Source organism: Adiantum capillus-veneris, chromosome 7 (genome assembly GCF_014529385.1).
Source record: "Adiantum capillus-veneris isolate H3 chromosome 7, ASM1452938v2, whole genome shotgun sequence".
In the NCBI taxonomy this organism is placed as follows: Eukaryota; Viridiplantae; Streptophyta; class Polypodiopsida; order Polypodiales; family Pteridaceae; genus Adiantum; species Adiantum capillus-veneris.
Genome location: NC_140937.1, coordinates 47594659 through 47614257, shown reverse-complemented (window position 1 = coordinate 47614257; position 19599 = coordinate 47594659). Strand labels below are relative to the sequence as shown.

General features: G+C 40.2%; 1 pseudogene; it reads left to right on the top strand.

Annotated features, from left to right (window-relative positions):
- Positions 1–11589: 11589 nt before the first annotated feature.
- On the top strand, positions 11590–12398 carry LOC147453795 (uncharacterized; annotated as a pseudogene).
- Positions 12399–19599: the final 7201 nt, after the last annotated feature.

Here is a 19599-nt window from a genome sequence, read left to right as displayed (position 1 = left end):
CTCTGGCTATGCTAAAGCTTTGTTAAGCTGCAATCTTTGTGATTGCATTGGAGCGATCTCAGACAATTCAAACATGCAATTCTACAAGGATGGAAGAAGGTGGCATGATGTTCCATAACGATGGCAAAGTTTGCAGCCGTTCTCTTTCAACAACAGTAAACAACACCTTGCTAAATCACTTTGAAGCAAGAAAACAACAGTGTCTCGATGCTAGTTGGTTTTGTCCAAATGTGTAAATTTCTGACTTGAAGCGCAGAAATTCCTGTTTAGTTCAGATTCTTGGATTGAGGAGTGTTGCAATATACCGAGATACGATGAGCAATCTGGTCCTACACGATCTACTCAATCTCCTGCAGATGAACATTACTTTCAACAGCCTTCTTTCATTGCCGATCCACGTTGTTGACGGTCCTTCTCGTTCGTTGAATTGCAAAGGTGTACGCTACAACCATAGCCAAGCCTGTGAAGTTTCATAACAAACACACACTCACACACTCACTTGCATACACGTACCCATTTATTGCACTCACGCATACACGAACTTATCCAAAGGGCAGATTCAAACATACATCAGGGCTACTTCAAGAACAAATTTTCTTGGAATATTTTTTCAGCCAAGGCTCCTTGTTCTGAAGCTCCAAGCATGGGTGCGAATCGCTGATGGAAAGAATTGTTGCCTTGTATTTGCCAAAGAATCAATCAGCGACATTATTATTGTTTTTGCTTCCCTCTTGGGGGACCACTTTCCCTGGTTGTTGTGCCATTAAGAAAAGGTAACAGTCATCAACACAGAGAGCGAAATCGGATTTTCTTGCGCTGGAAGACATTTTTCAAAAGATTTGGCAGATATTTCAACAAATCAGATATTTCAACAAAGTGGATTTTTCCGACAAAGTGGATATTTTGATATCTATTCAGATGTTTTTCAATTCAAAGAATCAAAGGGCTATATCTGAATTGTAGTATTCACCGCAATAAAGGATTGAAGTTTATTCATGATGTTGCAGAGATCAAAAAATCAGATTTACTTGCAGTTTGAAGGGGGATTTACCTAAAATCTGAACTTCACGGTTACTTGAACTCTGAAGTGGAAGTCTTTTCTGAATTCTAAATGGAAATGGAAGTGTTGAATGCGGTATTATTTTTCTGATCTTTGACACACATAAAATACATCACCTAAACTAAAATATCTCAATCAGTTTAAGCAACCAATTGAATGGACTTTGCGGATCCTGGTATTGTATCCGTGGCTCTCCGTATTGTGAATTTAATCGGTCTTGGATTGGTGTGGTGCACTAGTCTTGAGAGCTGAATATGATTGCTATATTTTAATTGAGGTGTTGTCATGGGGGGTAAGAAAAAGAAGAAGAAGAAAAGGTGTGACGTTTGTTTAAAACATGACCATGCTATGGATGATTGTCCATTGGTGTCTAAAGAATGCACTAAGGAAGATGATGTTTGCAAGTATTTTTGTATGGCCAATTTGTGCGCAAAGTTTGCAAAAGTTGTGAAGCATTGTCATAAAACATTGTCAAGGGAAAAGTTGCATTTAGAGAAGGAGAAGTTAGATGATTTGGAGTGTCTACTTGAAGATGCATTGGAGTATTTTCTGAGCATAAGGGTAGAAAACTGAAATCTTGTTCTACCAAGAATGGAATCAAGCAATTGCAAAAGGCTTGTGTGCATTTGGAGGAGAAGTATGCATGATATTCTGATTGGTATGACAATAGTACTACTAGTGATGATGAGGCGGAATGGAGTCACCCAATGGGAGTGTCGGTGATTGTGAAGAAGGGAGTAGAGATGAATGTGAGCCAAGGAAGCCACAAAAATCCTATCCAAACCCTAGAACCAACATCAGGCTTTAACCCTAACGTGGTAGATCTTCAATTCCATAACCTCAAGGAGATGTGTGATCCATGCAATGCATGTGTCAACCATGATCTTGTTTCAAAAATGCAGATTTCAAAAATTTCAGCAATAAACAAATATCAGGCTCAATTTCAAGTGGTGTTTCTAACTACTCTGATTTCCAAAAGTCATTTCTTTTTGGAAGTTTTCTCCATGTTGCAATGCAAAGTGAAAGTAAAAACCAAAATGAAGCAAAGGTTGAAAATTTTGAGGATGTTTTTTCTCAAATAAAAGATCAATCAGAATTTGATGAAGAGGATGATGTAATTGAATATTTTTTGTCTTATCTTGATGAGGAGAATGTCATGGATGCACAAATGAAGCAAGAGTTAGGTTTTGCAGAATTTGAAATTGAAGAAGTGCAGATTCAAAGTTGTTTGGATGTGATTTTTCTTGATCCAATTATTCAAAATCAGATGGTGAATCTGAATTTTGTGTGTCTTTCAAATGATCAATATGGCATGATGGGAGTGTTTTCAGAATGCAGACTAACTGGAATGTGCAATCATATTTTCATCAATCTGAATTTTGAAAAATCAAGTTTTGGTATTCCTGATGTTGATAAAGAGAAGCAAATTGATTTGCTATCGCCAAAGGAAGCTGAAGCTGAGTGTAATTTGTTGATTTGTGCATCTGAATTGAATCAAAATGCAGGGATAGCAAATCAGATTGTCAGTTTGCTATTTGAAGATCCACAAAGTCAGATAAATCAATTACTCAAAGAAGCTAAATTGACAATTGTTTTTGAAATGACTAATCCATATTTAGTGATGTTGGAGATGCGGAAGAAGCTTTCTTTATCAATGGCAAAGTTTATTTTTAAAAATGAACCTATTTTACTTCACTTTGAAGTGAAATCTGATTTATTGGAAGTGCTCTTTGCTGCAAATTGGTGGCTGAAGTTGACACTAGAGAAGCATATCAACTATATGAGCTTATTCTCAAAGTCAGAATTTGCAGATATTGAAAATTTTGGAGTTTTTCAAGATCAGATTTCTATGTCTGAAGTGGATATTATTGATTTTTTTAATGCAAAATTTTCAAATCAGATTTTGCAGATGCAAGATATTGAGCATGATGACTCAAAGGATCCATATTTCTTATTGTTTGAATCAGATTTTGCACATTAATGATCAAGCAAAGAGTATTTTCTCTTTGATTTTACAGAACTCAATGGAATTCAAAGGAATATGATATTTTGGATGTTTTTCATGACAAAATTATAGAGTTTGCTGAGTGGAATGATTGATTCCTATGGAAGGAGTTGTTCTATCTCTAATTTACCTGAGATTCTTGATTTTGAAGAGAGGGACTTTATTTTAGATTTGGGGACAATTCTAACTCAATGTTGGAAGAGTTTTGTCTATTTGCAAAGTTTTTATGAAGCAGATATTGCAAATTTTTAGATGGATACAATATTTTGGATGCAATATCAGAATTCTGAATTTTTTATGCAGATATCAGAATTTGCAGAGATGAAGATGTTCTTGAATTAGCTGAATTTATTTTCAAGAAGATTCAGTATGATTGTTGATTATTGGTTTTACAAGTTTATCTTGTATGAGGAGGATTGGATGTGTTTGTATATGATGATGTCGGAGTATTGGCATGTTGCTATATATTGGTGCATATGTAATTCACTTGATCTAGTGAGGTACTGCGCAATACTTTGGGATATCAATGTAAGTTTTTTGGGAATTATTGGGAGGTGTCTAGTTGTTTTGTATGGTGTATGTTGTGTATCTTGGATTAAGTTCCAAGCACTACACTTTTGCATCATATAGGGCTATTAGCACTGATATTTTGGGATAAGGCATTTGACTTTGATCAAGGGATGTGTGGATCCGAGTTGTATTTCTACGAAATCCACCACCGAGACGTGCCATTTGTTGACTGGATATTATATGTTGAGTCTGAATATTGGTTGGTCTGAAATTGGGATGCTGCTATGAATATTGTTAACTCTGAATATTATTGACTCTGAATATTGCCGAGTCTGATATTTGGTCAGTCAAATATTTGCTGACTCTGATTATTATTGAGTCTCATATTTGGTCATGCTAGTCGGATTATGTCATGCTGGTCGGAATTAGCTTTAATCGGATTTTGCTAGGTCGGATTTTGGCTAGGACGGATTTTGCTGGCTCTGATATTTTATGCCAAGAAAATTTTTGGGTTGGACAGTTATAACCACCATCAATTAGCACTTGTATTGGGACGAGGTCTGAGTAGGGGAAGGCGAGATAAGATTTAGCCATGGTGTTCTTTGCTCTGTCTGATCTTTTCCCTGTGTTTTGTTTGCTGACTCTGAAGTTATCTGACTGTGTCTTTTGTGGAGTCTGATCATGGAGTGAGTATCTATTCTCTGTTTGAGAGCATGTGTGAGAGAAAGATTCTTGTGTTGTTGAACCCCAACAAACAAGCATATGTTTTCATAGATTAGTGAAAGAACTATTTGATAAATTATCATGGTTTGTTAAATTGTTATTGTTTGATAAGTTGTTACTGGTTGATATGAAGAGTTGGTTGATCATGTTTGAAGAATCATTTAAAGAGAAGAATTGTTGGAATATTTTCTTCCTCGTAGCAGTTAGCGAGATGCCTCATAGGTAGCGAGATGATTCCTCGATTAGCGGAGATTAAGCTGAGGTTATCGGCACTCTTTTGTTCCCCGCAGCTAGTAGGATGCCTTACAATTAGCGAGATACCTGGCGGTTAGCAAGATTGGAAAGGTTGTGCAATTCGCAAACGATTAGCGAATAAATCCTTTGCAAAGGCTCTGTTGGTTAGACAGAGAAAATCCGCAAGTAGCGGCAACTCATAAGAAATTGGAAAAGTTATTTTTTTAAAATATAGGAATGTCTTGATTAGGACTTGTTTGAATTGTTTTGGTATTGTTTGAAGGGCTATATAAGAGAACCTGTGTCCAAAACTTATTAAAGAATATTGTTTGTATATGTAAAACACTGTGGTAGTAATTAGAAAATAAGAAGAATGGGTGAGTGTGGTGTGGAAAGTGGGAGACTAGTATCCTAACGGATACTAGTCTACGGATGGGTGGACCCGATTAGTTGGGTAACTTTTCACAAGATTACTGGTTAGTTTAGACTATGTCTCATATCATATTTAGGGTTTATGAATAGCGGCCGTGCCTCTTAAACGTGGGGAAAAAGGCGTTGTTTATGGATTATGTCAATGAGATTTCATCTTTATGTTATAGAAAATAGCTTCCATTTGAATCCTTGATTTATCGACTTGGTCTGTGGCGTATGACCCTTACAACCACGATCACTATGGATAGGGGACTTCCTCTCTTCTGTTGCTCTTAACTTTGCTTCATGAAAACGGAGTAGGTTGTCATCAATGGAACTTGAGAATAAGGAAGGCCATCTATCAAGTTGCCCCAATATTCTCCGGATTAGGGACCTCACAAATAATCATCAATGAAAGTCACAAAGTATAGGTAGTTGCCTAAGGATGGATTTTGCATAGACCCACAAACATCACTATGCACAAGTTGCAACCGCATGTAGCCCTTACTAAACCATCCTTTGGAAACTTTGAATGGTGCATCTTATCCAAAATATAGCCTTCAAAAACATGCTTAGAAGGTTCTTCAAGAGGCGGGAAAGAAGCAACCATATCAAATTTTTGCAAATGCAGCAAACTAGCAAAATACGTGCATGCTAACTGTGCATCTAGTATAACCTTTGAATCCACAATTGAATTTGCAGAATTCTATCCACACTTGTCATAGAAACTAAGCTTATATAGCCCACAACACAAAATTCTAGATGAAACTATTTCATCACCAAAACTAAGATCGTGAACTGTACATCTGTCATCCACAAATTTGACAACAAGACCAAGTCTCGCAAGTGCAGATATAGACAAAAAGTTCTCATTAATCCCTAGTATGTAAAGTGCATCATCATGTGAAAGAACCACCTTTCACAGTAGTTAGCACAATCTTTCAAAATCCCTTGACCAAATAAGAGGCATTGTTGGCACAAGTGACTGTATTCCCATGAGGGACATGCTCGAGAGAGGCAAACAAGTCAAAATGTGAAGTAATGTGCTTTCACTATGAAAATCTCCAAGTGTTTACCTTGCTATTTTACCGCGTTTTGTAGAGAGAAGGTGCAAATTCAATGAGAGAAACAAGAGAGAGGAGGGTGGGGATTTTTTTTTGTGTTCTAAAGTATTACCGTGACTTTCTCCGCTGTTATTACTACTGTTATTACCACATTTATTACCGCACTCATTACCGTCGTTATATCCGCTGCCAAATTTAGCGCCTAAACTTTCAAATTCTAGGTTAAACCCCACCCCCCCCACATTCAAATTTTGGTGTTTCCCTCCTCTCAATAAAAATTAAAGAATATTGTATATAATTTTCAAATATAAAAAAGAAGAGAAAGAAAGAGAGAGAGAGAGAGAGAGGGGGGGGGGGGGGGGGGGGGGGGGGGGACGCGGGGGATATAAGATTACACTTGGTTACAACTAAAATAATCATTGTCAATTGATTAACATAATTGAGCATATTCTCAAATCTAAAAAGAGGAAGAGGAGGGAGAGAGAGGTGAATGGATTACACGACCAAAAAAATTTATAACTGCAAAATGTTTATGAATCATCTTCCAAAAGATCTCTACATGAAGCATCATCCAATTCTAAGCCCATGGCTCCTAAATCAATAAAGAGAGAAACGGAATTGTCATTTGTGGATGCATTGCCAGCTTCATCATCTTTGAGTTCGTCATCCTCTATCTCATCATCTTCATCATCATGACAATCATCCTCGCTAAGACTTGTTGCCGCCGGACTTGATTTATCGACCTCCCTCTCCTCTGTTTCCACCTCATCCAAAGTCGGAGGTGGAAGAGGGTCGAAGATAGTCTCCACTTCATTAGTGGAAAAAAAGGTTCTTCTCTGAGGTGTTACGGGAATTACAAACCACAGTTTTGGTTGGTGGATTGTTGGGATATAGATGACCTATAAAATAGAAGCTCAAAGTGAGTAACATTGGTATAACTAACGCTACAAGTAAATAAGAATAATGTCACTCACCTGCTCACAATTACGCGGTAAAACTAAATTGTCATACCTCCCTGTGTGATGCACACTAGAGTCCACCATGTAGAGGCCATTCTCATGTCGTCTAGACACATTTGCAAACCACTTGCACTCGAAGATGAAGCTATGAAAGGTTCTAAAATTAACCTTTAGTATCCTTTCAATAGTTCCGCAGTACCTGGCTTCATCACCGTCTGTGTCAAAGGTACCCATGATGGCACAATCCATGGTGGTTCTACACTCGTCAATGTGGCGCGTATGAAAGTGACGACTCTTTGACCACATAGAGCTAAAGGAAAGGCACTACAAAATAGAAAAATGTATTAATTTATCAAATACATATTAAAGATAATTTCAAGAAATAGCGAGACAATATGGTTTAGGTATAGGAGTACTCTACCCATGGTACGCAGCCTCGTGCATACTCGCATTCTTTGTTGGTGATGTCTTCTCAGCGCGCTTTTGCCTCGGTCATTCTCTCATGAATCCACTCTGCACTAATGAGATCTAGGAAACATGCAAGGTGTCTAGGCACTGGGGGTGCCCTCCTTCGTCCATGTGATTGTTTCCATGCTTCCCTCTCTTGCAAACGACTTGCCTTTGCCACTGTTCACAAGTCCACCCACTTGGTCATAATCTTTGCATTGAGAATGCAAAAGTTATCGACCACTCGGGATAGATTCATATCCATGTTAAGTAGTTTACCCTTTCCACTTGTCAAGTGTGAAGTCATCCTTTCATCTTCCTCGTCTGACCACATGCGAGGCATCGAAGGATCAACTTGTGTCAAACACTCTGATATGTAAACAAATGTCTCTTGAACAGTCCATCCTTCGGCCATACATGCCTCTGGTTGAGACCGTAGCCGCACAAAATCTTTGAGAGTCTTTAAAAACCTCTCTAACAAAAACATCCATCGTGCGTGCACTACTCCACATATAGCTATCTCCTCCACCACGTGAACCAAGAGGTGAATTTGACTAAGAAGGACCGATCGAGGAAATGCATCTTCAATGGCACACACAATTTCTGTTGCAAGTGTTTGAGTAGTAGGGATAGCATCTATTTCGATTTCCTTGGAGCTCACAAATCTGCAAGAAAACACACAAGGATACACTAAGTGCTAGTTGAATTTGTTGTGTACATTAAAAAGGTGTAGTTGAGTGGAGTCTTTTGGTGTACCTTACTAGATCTCCTAGTCTGAAAATAGCATCCCTGGCTTTCTTGTCCCGATATATACACATACTCTGCGACAGAATGAAGTACAATGTACATCAGGGAAAGAGAAAGTGAGTGATAGTCATACACACAAAATATAGATAGAACAGGGAGTATGAAGATTACCTAAATCATCTTGTGTCAATCGTGGGACTTCAACCCATACAATTGAATGCTTCCACCCTTCTTCACTTTTGTGAAAGATCCCTTTAGCGACCTCATGTATCATGTTGGTGTGCGAATAGAGGTGATGGTACCCTTCACCTTGTCTAATTCTTCTTTTGCTAGCATCCATGGTGCTTTAGGAAGCACAATCTTTCCATTTGGGGCATGCCGTGGAGTAGCAGAGGCGGGGAGATGTTTTAAAAGCCTCAAATCCTCCGTCGCACCCAAAGAGTTCCTCTTGCCAATAATGTGGTCCCATAGTGTTTGTGCTACATTCTTGAATATGTGCATGGGATCCAAGAGGTGTTGTATTTTTAAGTCCTTCCAATATGGAAGCCTTAAAAATATGGAATACCTTGACATACCTTTGGTGGAGGACACGGAGCCGGATTGTTGTTGTGGTGTTCCTCCCAAATGGTTGCCCAATCTGCCATCGTGAGCTTTAGAGGAGCCTTCCCATTTGTTGGAGCCTTGTGCTTGTTCTGCCCTTGGGGTAAGAAACAATGGTTGTTTGGATAGATTACCTTGCACAAGGAATCGGGCCTCTCCGTCACCAACAATGGCCCGCAAGTAGGACTTGCATTGTGCCCCGATGTGGACAACCCTGCATACATATCATATGGTTAGAGAGATGAGTGAACTAAAGTGAGCTAAAGGGAGAGAGGGAATGAGGGAAAGAGAGATAGAGGACAGGGGGTTACCAGAAATATCTTCAAACCCAGGATAGTCGTGCATAGTCCACATAAGGATTCCCCTCACTTGAGCCTCTTTCCCCCCCTTTGCAAGTGAGACATCGACAACACGAATGCCTCTCCATAACTCCTCCAACTCCTTGATGAGGGCTCAAGGTAAATGTCATTATTTGACACTTTGTACTTCCCTGGCACAAGCAAGGAAAGAAGTATATTGCCCTTCTTGGTTGTCTCCCATGGTGGAATATTGTAGTTGACAATCACCACAGGCCAAGTGCTCCATGAAGTAGACTTAGTGTCGAAGGGGTTGACACCATCTTGCTAATCCAAGCCTCAAGTGTCGAGACTCCAACCCAAACTTTGTCCATTGAGTTTTGATGTGCCTCCATGCAGGTGAATCGGCACGGACACGCATCACTTGAGCGATGGTTTGCGTGCCACACGAGAAGCTCCATGATAGACCTGCTTTTAAACATGTGTTGGATGCAAGGAATTAATGGAAAATGTCTTAATACCTTGCGGGATAGGTGTGCCCCGCTCACACCTGTCTTGTATCGTGCCTCCCCGCACACGGGACATTAGGTAGCATGTTCACGCTCATTGCGGTATAGCATGCAATCATTGACGCACGCATGGATGCGCTCATACTCCATTCCAAGTGCAGTGACATAAGATCTAGCTCTCCAACAATCTAGAGGCATGTGGTGATCTTCTGGCAACATTTTTCCCATCAAACTACAACAAACATGCGTATTAGTATAATTCCTAGAAGACGACACCATAAAGAGAGAGGGAGAGAGTATTTAAAAGCCACATTCCATACTTACAGAAGTAGTGCATCGACACTTGTATTACTCCAACCAAATTTTTCTTGCAAGTTTACTTCCAACAATGCTCGGAGCACCGAGTACCGTGCACCGTCGTAAAGAGGTGTTCGGGCACTCGTCATCAATCTATCCTCCATTTTGGCAGCCGGTTTACTGCAGGTTTGACAATCCTCCTCTCACACGTCGCACTCATGAGCTAGTAACTCATCACACATGTCGAACATGTGCTCATCCTCTACCTCAAAGTGCGATGAAGACACCATAGGAGCTGCCGACGTAGAGCCAACGGGAGGATCACCATGCGGTGCACCCAAATTGCCCAGTTGCTCTTGCCTCTGCCGTTCGGCCTTGCGCACCGGTGCACCACCACCGAACACAAACCAATGGGACACCTCCTCAACTGACGGGTGAGTCGCGCTATCATCTCTCTGAGCGCTTTTCGAGGATGCCAAAGCCCTTCATTCTCCACGTGCTCCAAAGCAATGCGCCTCAAGGGAGGAATTGCCCTTTTGCACTTGGCGCAAGGACAAGGTAGTTTTTCCTTGAGCCAACAATCTTGCTCTGGGCCTCTAGGAGGACAATGATCATCCCAGTCGATGTCCTGCACACGCGAAAGGTTCTTTATTTAGTCATGTATCCTAAAAAATAAATAATTAGAAAAACACTTAATTCCATTAGAAAAATTACATATAGTTAAAGTCAAAGGGAATAAATGACAATGAGTGTTAAAATTATTTTTTAACTAAAAGAGATTTTTAAAAAATCAATTAAGGGTGAAAGCATGTATAGGTGGCCTGGAAAGTAATGTCAAGGAGATTGCTTTTTTGCTTAAAAGTGGGTGTTTTAAAATTGCTTCAAATATCAAAATTAATATCACTCTCCTAAGGTACGTCAATTAAGTCTCCTAACGTACCACAATTAATGAGACTAAATGTAATTTACTACTGAATGCTGGATTATTGTCTGCCTCTTCTTTCCCGCTACAATCTGTATGAGCTTTCTCTCTGCTTTGAGTTTTCTTTGTCTCTGAGATCTCTCTTGGAGCTCTATCTAGCTCCTCTGTCTCTCTCTCACAGAGCTCTTGCTGAGCTTTCTGTATCGCTCAGCCCCCCCCCCCCCCCCCCCCTCTCTCTCTCTCTAAGCATGGCTCCTCTTGTGTCTGAGCTCACGCTCATCTCTCTCTCTCTCTCTCTCTCTCTCTCTCTCAGCACTCTTTCTCTCGCTCTCACGAACTCTATCTCTATAGGTTCCTCTTCTACTTGATGATTCTTGAGGTATGTAAACACTTATTATGCTTTGTTAGTATCTTGCTAATTAGTGCAAGAAGTGACATGTATTAATTAAAAGTATAGCGTGTAGTTATGATTTGTATTGTATTTCTTGTAGAGCAATCCTTTGAAAGTACTGCAACAATGGAGCACAGGGAAGAACTATCTATCAGCTCATCGTCATTGAGTAGAGAAGCTCAACTTCAGCGTAGAAAATTAATGAGGGAATATTGGGCTGCTCAGAAACGAAAGCAATGTAAGGCAACGGTCAACTTTGTGACAGAAAGCAATACGGGGGAGATGGATGAAAGAAAGAAACGAAGGATATGTCAATCTATGGTACAACACTTTGATAAATTAACCGTGGGAATGGATGCAAGTGGTAGGAAGGAAATCTTTGATGAACTTCTTCAACATACTTGCTTCCTTACCATGCAGAGTAAATCCAAAGAGTTGGAAGCAATTATGCTGAGAAACATCCGCAACACTTTGAATCATGTGAAGGTCCCAAGATCTTCAGACGAGTTTTTTGAGAAGAAATCAACAATGATGATGTTGGTGAATGGTGGAAGCAAGGAGCAAAACATTGACATGAGCATACCTCAAGCTGCCAAGCTTATGGGGATCCACAAAAGAAACTTATATTCAGCCAAACATCACTTAATAATGTCAAGTGAATCCGATGGTTCGTTCCCTGCATCTGCGTGTCATAGAGATGATGCACGGAGAACTCACATCACTCAAACTGTTAAAGACATAGTCTTTCAATTTTGGACGGATGAGACGAGGGTGTCCCCCCAACAAGAAAGATGTTTGCAGTAAGAGACTAGCTAGATGTTCATATGTAAAGCATCCAATCCACCTTCTTGAGGAGCCTCAGGTAATTGATATATTTTTTTAGCACGTTTTATTGGTGCTACAACTCATATTCCTGCTACAACATAATGTTTCTATACCACTTTTTATTGGTGCTACAACTCATTACTGCCACAACATTATGTTTCTATACTTTTTATTAGTGCTACAGATTGTTTTGGTGTTTTGCACCACTTTCTAGTTGTGTTGCAACATTAAAAAGTGGTGAAACATTACTATACTAGTCTCTAATTGTATCTGAACCACTTCTAAAATTTGATCAATAGTTCTAAATGTTTTTGAAGCACTTTTACTTGTGTTTCCACACCACTTTTTAGTGTGTTTGAACCAGTTTTTAATGTTTTACAACAGGTTTTAATGTTTAAAAAACAGTTTTTACTAGAAATACACCAACGCTTCATCGTAAACCCTACAAAGTGGTGTTCATCCACTAAAAAGTCTTGTTTACCCAATGCTAATAGACGTGTTTTACAAACTCGTAGGGGTGTTACAGGTGCAAACGGTTTTGGGGGTGCAGCTCACTTTGTCCAAGTGATGTAGTAGCTTTTAGTCATGGTGCAACAGTTATAGTAGTGCCATAAACTTTTTACTTCTGCAGCACGAATGGTGCCCACCACCTTATGATGGTAACCAAAACCATATTAGTGGAGTTTGAACACTTACAAGTGCTGTCAGACCACAATGAAGCGGTGCACACAACACTTACACGTATAAAAACCACTTTCACGTGGTGTCTGACCGCATTCAAGTGGTGAGAAGCCACTTTCATGTGCTAAGTCACTATGTCAGTCCATCACTCCATGCAAGTGGTGAGGCACCATTCCCAAGTGGTGTGACACCACTTTCAAGTAGTAACAAAAACCTTGTCAGTGCAATCAAGCGAAAAGTTCCCACTTTCAAGTGGCCAGACACCACATTCAAGTGACAAGAATACGTGTTAAAGCGGTGACTGCCCACTTTGAACTAGTTTCTCACCACTCTCAAGTGGTCATCAAGTGGTGAGACACCACTTTCATGTGCAAAGTACTACATTAGTCATCACTCCATGCAAGTGGTGAGACACCACTTTCAAGTGGCCAAACACTGCATTCCAATGACTTGAATCCGGGTTCAAGTGGTGACTACCCACTTTGAACTAGTTGCTCACCATTCTCAAGTGGTCATCAAGTGGTGAGATACCACTTTCAAGTGATAGCTTAAACCTTGTCACTGCATCAAGCGGCAAGCTCCCGCTTTCAAGTGGCTAGACACCGCATTCAAGTGACCAGAATCAGCGTTCAAGTGGTGACTGCCCACTTTGAAGTAGTTTCTCACTAATTTCAAGTGGTCGTGAAGTGGTGAGACACCACTTTCATGTGCTAAGTCACTACGTCAGTCATCACTCCATGCAAGTGATGAGGCACCACTCCCAAGTGGCAAGACACCACTTTCAAGTGGTAGCTAAAACCTTGTCACTGCAATCAAGCGGCAAGTTCCCGCTTTCAAGTGGCCAGAAACCACATTCAAGTGACCACAACCTCTTAATATTCTACTTTTTGTATGGTTACTAGTTTCTACACTAATTTGTATTTGTGGTGCATTATTTTCACAGGTAAAACAATACTAATGAATGTATCATTACTAGTTTTTAGTGGTGCACACCAGTTTTTAGTGATATAGAATCACTTTTTAATGTTTTGAAACAATTTAACTAGTTTTGAATGCTAAGTTTATTTTTAACATTTGTATACATGTATATTGCAGGTGGAGCTTTATTTAAGATTCAAGACAAAGTATGCAGATATTTAGATTTCACAACATTGCTTCGAGTCTATGAAACCGTTCTTTGCCCGAAAATTGAGGGATCGCTACACCTGCTGTTGTATTGTGCATGTACAAATGATTTTCCTTAAAGAGGCAGTAAGTCACATGCGGACTCAAAGTTTTGATCTTCATGGTTCTTGATGCATGTGCAACTGACCTATATGCCTTCATCATGATGAAATTGTCAACCATGGATGTCTTGCATACAAAAATGCAAGTATGAGTACCACTTCACCGTTGGAGTCTATACTCTGCCCTATACTTGCAGAGCATAGTTTCCATAGCTACCAATGCTTAATGGGAACATGCAATGCATGTGGTGTAGGTAATATTCAGATCTGTCCAAGAGAAGAAGTTGAGCAGAGTAAGATAGTATCTGTGAAGTTTTTTGAAAATATAGTGGGTGCTACTGGATTAAACAATGAAGCTAGAAAGAGCACTGTGAAAGACATTGTCCACAAGAAAATGCTACCTAGAGAACTTTTGCGAGTGTACCAAGACCACTTGAAGAAGTATGTCACTCACAATTTTATATTTAGGTGGCAAGTACAATAGTTCAAGGACTGCATTTCTTTGTTTCCAGATGATGTGGTTGTCTCCGTCGTTGACTTTGCAGAGAACTACTCCTTCAAGGAGCAAAATGAGATCTAGTCAATGCATTGGTACACTAAGCAGGTCACTATCTTTGTCCTGATTACTTATTTCCGCATCGCATCAGGTGCAATAAAGAAGACCATGCACTTTTTTGTCTCATATGATAAACAACATGACACCTTATTTGTGCAGCATGCTTTTCTCTTACATGCTCAATGGTTGAGAGATCAAGGGCTAAGCTTAAAAAAACATTGGGTTTGGTCAGATGGCGCAGCTTCACAATTTAAAGCAAAGCGACCGTTTTACTTGTTTCTAGATATTGGAGCCTTACTGGCATGGAAATGAATTGGAATTTTTTTTGCTCAGGACATGGAAAGGGGGAACATGATGGGGCTGGGGCTGTCATTAAAAGGGCTCTAACTCATGAGCAATTGAAGCAAAATAGCGTGCGGTTGACTTGTGCAGTTGAAGTTGTATCTTTTTAGAGAATGCATCTCAGTACTGGAGCAACTGCTATGTATGACAAGCAAAAGAGGGAGGTCAGTAGGGTGTTCTGGGAGGTCAAGCTAGGCGATGTTCAGCGATCCCATCAATGGGACTGCAAACCATTGAAGGGCTCAAGAGAAATGCACTGTGTGAATGGGTATTCTGAGAACAACACTTGTGCATTGCGATCAAAACGGTTGTCATGATTTTGTTTTCCTTGCAGGCTTGGCCATTGGAGAAAGTGTATGAACAGATCACATGTGGAGACGTGGCAATATCACACTTTGGAGCCACTTGCTAATGATTCCCAGTCATACGAAGACTCAGACGATGAGGAGTTCCATGGTGCCACTTATGCAGGTCATTATGACTCCTTAATTGATGCTCTCACACCTGGGACAATTTTGTTGTCACTTCTGAAGAGAATAATGAGGAGTCTTTTGACTTCTACATTTTGAAGTGTGTAGTAGCTAAGGGCCTAACAACTAACGAGCAAATTGATGCATGGGGCAACAAGATAGAGAAGCATACTTATATGGTCACGGGCCATTGGTATAAATCCCTACAAGAAAACTTGTATGAGCTGTGGGATAACAAGCCAGTAGTTTTCATATATTCCCACTTGATAAGGGCAATAAAGTTCCCTATGGAGCCTATAGTGCTCGATGGCATAGGAGAAGTGTTCGAACTTTCCAATGAAAACCATGAGGCAATATACAATAGCATGCCCTTTGAATTGTAAATCAAATCTGATTTTATATCATTTAGTGAAAGATTGAACAAGATGGAATTGGTGTAAACGTACGATGGAATTGACATGTTGGTTTTTGAGAATGCTTCACCACTCCCCCCTCCCCCCCCAAACATCACCACTAAAAAGTGTTGCAGTTCCAACAAAACTCAATAAAACTTTACCACTTTTTAATGGTGCTAAAGTGGTTTAGCACCACTAAAAGTGGTTTAGAATGCTTCACCACTCCCCCCGAACATCACCATTAAATGGTGTTGCAGTTCCAGAAAAACTGCTGCAATAACACAATAAAAATTTAACCACGTTTTAGGGGGTTAGCACCACTAAAAAGTGGTGCTGAGACATTCAAAAGTGTAGAGACATGTAAAGTGCCAGAACTTCTTTATATTACAAAAAGTATATTACAACAATTATCTAGAAACGTCTACATATCCACCAAGAATGTACAATATATAACGTTTCTTAAATTACAGATGTACAATCTCATTCATCTCCATTTATAACAAAGTGCTCAAAGACTAGACTCGAAAGTTCATCTTTGGGATTGATGATGGGGTTTGCCTTTGTATACTCCAGGGTTTTGGGGGTTAGTGCCCATCTGCACAACCATGGCAACAGTGTGGGCGTGAGGTAATCAGGGTCTTGGTCTTCATCAAGAGGATCAAAGGTGGGTGGACATATACAGTTGTCCCAGACATTGCGTAGATTTTTATATCTGGAGTCATCTACCAGCAATGTCCGAGAGGAGTCATATTCTGGAAACTTGTTCCAGACATGGTAAAGGGGCTTGAAAGACACAGGTTCACCTGCAAGGTCTCTTGGAGCTCCAGCAATCTCTTCAAAATACAACCACTTCTCACATTGCCAGTTTGAGAAGAGATCCCTAAAGTAATAAGTCCTATGTTCCCATATGTCTGGCCAACATGTACTGAGGATTAGCTTGTTAGTAGCAGTACAAGTTCTCCAAATCATTGCATCTACTATTTGCCTCAAATCCCAAACAAATTGCTCAACATCTCTATGGTAGTAGATCCACAACTTCTCGTCCACTCTTTTTAGTTTAAGTCTGTTGGAAGCTGGACGTGGAGGGTGTTTAAGTTGTCCAGTCTTTGGATCACGTTTGGTTACATCTCGTTTCACGAATAGTCCATCGAGATCAAGGATGATGAGCTTTTTGATCTTGCAGAAATTCGAAACAAGATATCCCCATCCAAGGCAGTTTGGCGAAATCTCCTCAATTTTGGGGCAAACTGCTGGTTCCTGGTCTTCCTCTACTTTATCTGGTGTTACATCTGCATCTTGCTCTGCATCCTTCTTAGATGCTATGTCTTCAACCTTCTCATCTGGTTCTTGAACATCTCCAATCCAGCTAAGTTCTGCCATAGACAAGTACCATGCCTTAAAAACCTCAATCAGACTAACATATTAACCTTTTCAAAATACACTTGAAAAGTATACCTTCCAGGCTATTGATTTCCATTTCATTAATTTCCTGAACTTCTATGGCAACAGTCCACTTGGCAGGAGATACTGGAGAAAAAATAAGCTCTACTTGAAGATGCTCATGATGATGTCAGAAAGAACAATACAAGTACAATAAATAGACAATCAATGAGAAATAAACAACTAGTGAACGAAAAATAAAGCCGTCGTTTCATTATCATCAAAATGAGGGTACAAAGACAAAATTACAAAGAGGCTACAAAGCACAAAAGGTTAATAGGGGCTACAGAAGTTTCTTGCGAGACTTTGGTTTGGGAGGTTTAAGGTTGGGTGCTTGGAGGTTAGTCTTTTTCCGAGCAGATGAAGGCTCCTTGGATTTTTTACCTCCTGGAGTAGGCTCTTGAGGCTCGGATGCAACCTTAGTTGTTTTCTTTGGTGTGGCACGCTCTTCAGTGTTGCTCCTCTTTTTCCTACGCCCCAAAATCTGTGCACAAACATCTGAAATAAGAAGATCCAAGTCCTCATTAGACAAGTTCTATGTTGTATCCTTTTCAATTGGCTTCTCAGATGATTTTTCAGCGTCCTCTACGTCCTTGTTCATTGCAGGTTCTGTCTTTAGAGGCACCTCGGCTGACTCCTTGGATGCGTCACCTTGAGCTCCCACTACATCTGCTCTTTTTGCAGCCCTTTTTTCTGCCTTTTGTTGGTCCGGAGTGTCTTCACCTGCTTGTTTTTGGGATGCATTCTTATCCCCGCACCCACCACACATGCTATCAATAGTGGGCTTGTGTGATGACCCAGCTTGGGAGTGTGCCACATAAAAGAAAATGTAATAATACTCAATATTAAGTTATGTGAACATTCAAAGAGAATAATGTTCCACAGAATATTACCAATTCCATCAACGGGAGATCCAAAGATGCCTTCCATTGGATCTTTCTCTGCAATTACATGGAGAAAAGAAACAAAATGGTCAAGAAATGAATCTACAATCAGCTTCATATCATAAGGTATAAAAACATCGATTACCTGTACCAACATGCTCATCCATGTTTGCCTCTCCAGGTGCCAGTAGCTTCAAAGCATCTTTTAAAGGTTCCTCACATCCATGAAATAGACACTGGCCGGTAGACTTACAGGCAGTTACAAAACAAAGTGGGTGATACGGATGTTGACACCGGAGCATGTAGACATCGGTAACAACAGTCTGCATGATAGACATCCCACAAGCAACACAATCACCTAACTGCACACAGCTATTGTCCGATCCCAAATGAACAGGCGGCCTCACAGGAAGGATAGACATTCTTGACTTGAACAATTAATAATCATTTCCAAAAATCGAAGATGCCCTGTCGCCACTTCTACTTCCCATAACAAAGTGTCATGCTGACCCTGTAAAAAAAAGCACTGCGTACTTTATAAAACAGTATAAGTGTTTGTGCATTACTTTCAAGAGTCTTCATCACTTTATGTGGTACCACTTAAGAGTGTTATATAAACACATCTAAGTGGTCTTTTACCATATAAAATGGTCTCTAACTATTTTTTTCCTAATTAGGGTTTAACCACTTTTAAGTAATATCAACTAATACTAGGTGAATCAATCAAGCTTACATACCTGTAATTGTGCTGCCTCTTCACGTAGGTTATCGAAATTGTGCACTTCAATATCAAGTCCCATGTCTTTGATAGCCTCCTTTCTGATTTGAATCAAGGTCAAGCTTTGCCATTGCTTCCTCGTTTGGTACAAGCCCAGCCTTATGCAACTTGAGTTTCTCCATATCCTTGTTCAGTCTCTCTACGATCTTGGCGGCGCCTCGCATCAAACCAACCTGGTCATCTCTCTTTGTCTTTGATTGATCTAAAGCAATTTTTATTGCTTCGAGACAATGCTGCTTCTCTTTTAACTTTTCAACAGCATTAGCCTTCATGTTAGAAATAACTGCTACATCAGCCGTTGACGTAGAAAATGTAGTTGAGGAAACATTTGACATTCCAAATGTTCCCATCGAGCCAAAGGCCCGCTTCTTTAGAAATTCCTCCTTAGCTTGCCCTGAAAATTGATGTCCACCTGAGTATGTCTGCCAGTCAAAGCGTGCGCCAGTACTATCAGTGTAATTAGGCATATTTTTTGCATTAAATTTCCACTTGCTTCCAAGACATGGACCGTTTGTGGACCTCCACTCTCCCTCTTTGTCTCTCCCTCCCTCTTTCCCCTCTTTCTCTCTCTCTCTCTCTCTCTCTCTCTCTCTCTTCCTATCTCTCTATCTTTCCCTCTTTCCCTATCGATCTCTATTCCTCTCTTTCCCTCTCTCTATTTACTCTCTCTCTCTCTCTCTCTCTCTCTATCTCTCTCTCTATCTACTCTCTCTCTTTCCCTACCTATCCCTCTTTCTCTCTATCTCTCTCCCTCTCTTTCTCTCTATCTCTCCCTCTTTCCTATCTCTCTTTCTCTCTATCTCTCCCTCTCTCTCTCTCTCTCTCTC